Here is a 1,974-nt window from a genome sequence, read left to right on the forward strand (position 1 = left end):
TGCTCTCTCTCTCTCTCTCTCTCTCTCTCTCTCTCTCTCTCTCTCTCTCTCTCTCTCTCTCTCTCTCCTCTCTCTCTCTCTCTCTCTCTCTCTCTCTCTCTCTCTCTCTCTCTCTCTCTCTCTCTCTCTCTGTGCTGCTGTCTGGACCTGAGCCAGTTGTGTATTTGCAGCGTTTGAGGAGGGAAAACAAGTGTTTTTGGTCTGTTTTCAAAGAAGTACAATAGATGGGACCTGTTACCAGCCATCTTTAAAGGAAAGCTCCAGCCTTTTCCAACCCAGTCTCTATCTGCTGTGTCTGTAGCATATGGTTCATTACCATGGACAGCAATTTCCCCGTACTTAGAATATAACAGAAAATCTGTTGACTGAAAGCGCACCACAGCACCTGCCCACTGGCTCCTTTTATGCGTGAGGTGAGTGAGGTTTCTGTCCTTTAACTAAATACTGGGAAATGCATCAAAAATGATCTACGGTAATTGACCATATGCTACAGATGCAGCAAGTAGAGATTAGCTTGCGAAATACCTCTTTTTCCAGCAATTTTGTTTAATCAATGGATTTCATTCTGAAATCTTTTATCTATATAATCAAAACAATTCTTCTGCAAATGGTATGGGTCAGAGAGAAAACAAAATGCACCCAAATTACATCTTGATGAGGCATTCTATCCTCTATGGTGGTCATATTTCCTATTCCAATTTGCTTCATTTTATTCATATGTTGGGTATAGATCCTGAACTACTGAGAAGACCCTCAAACACTGCAGATATTTCTGTATCTCAGGTCTGCTGTGACACAGACTGTGTTTTCATGGACCATCAGTGTCTTTCTCTGTGTAAGTTAGCAGATGTCACATCCATTAATGTTCAGCGCGATAGTGACCACTCTTAAGGTAACCTCATTGAAGATACAGTGCAATTCAAAACAATCCAGGACATCTACAGAGTAAAGGTAAAGGAAATAGTTAGGGCCTATTAGCTGTTACTTCCTCAGTTTACAGGCTCTTATACACTGCTCTTGTACACGTCTGGCTGCTTGGCAGGAGTTACACGTACCAAGAATCTTAAGCCCTCATTTCAAAAGTGTTCATACTGCTTCATAACTTAATATACTAGCAGAGGGCCAGTATTGTGGTTTAAAATTCAATCTAATGGCACTTAGAAAAACATGAGATTCCAGTTGTCTCACAGTTACAGCCAATGAGCTTGTAGGTCAGCTACATTTGCACACTTACAAACTTAAAGGTCAATCACCCAAATCATTTGTTATTTCATAGTATTCTCATATTGTATTTTCTCATTGATTGTCTGTGGTGGTTACACTGTGTTTATTAGGTATTTTTTTATTTCTTTTGAGTATTTTCTGTTTTCATGTTTTCAGTATTATTGGGGGGTGTAGAGGTGGTGAAGATTTCTGTTGACAGTGCCACCCTCATGTTTACGACAGAGCTCAACAATGCCATTACACGCTAAGAAATGAACGGGTGCTCGCTGCCATTGGAAGGAATTGACATTGTGCCATGTCAAAAATGAGGATTTATGATTAATTTGAGCTTTCTTTCGTTTCCTGCACACTCTCTTACAAATTAGCGGCGCAAATTATATGTATATGTATGTCTCATATATGTATGCCGCTCACATTTGAACTGAGAATGCTGCTCCTGTCCTGTCCACAGTTCTAGAGATGACAAAGTGAAAATCACTACTAAGACATTGCATGCCCTCTATGGTTGGCAGCAGAATTAAAATGAGATGCGTTAACACGTTCTTCTGTAGTTTTCATGTCTCTCTGAAACTAATGTCTGCAGATCTCAAATAAGATAAAGCTGTTTTCACAATACACCATGTCTAATTGTCTTGTTTTAGTCCTCACCATTACTTTTACGATAACATTGCAATGAATGAAGTAAAATACTACATCCTCCTGTAATGTTTAGAAGTTGTACTTCTGCTTTCGGGTGGCATGACCATTTAA

The sequence above is a fragment of the Colossoma macropomum genome, unplaced genomic scaffold (assembly GCF_904425465.1).
Source record: "Colossoma macropomum unplaced genomic scaffold, Colossoma_macropomum, whole genome shotgun sequence".
Classification (NCBI taxonomy): domain Eukaryota; kingdom Metazoa; phylum Chordata; class Actinopteri; order Characiformes; family Serrasalmidae; genus Colossoma; species Colossoma macropomum.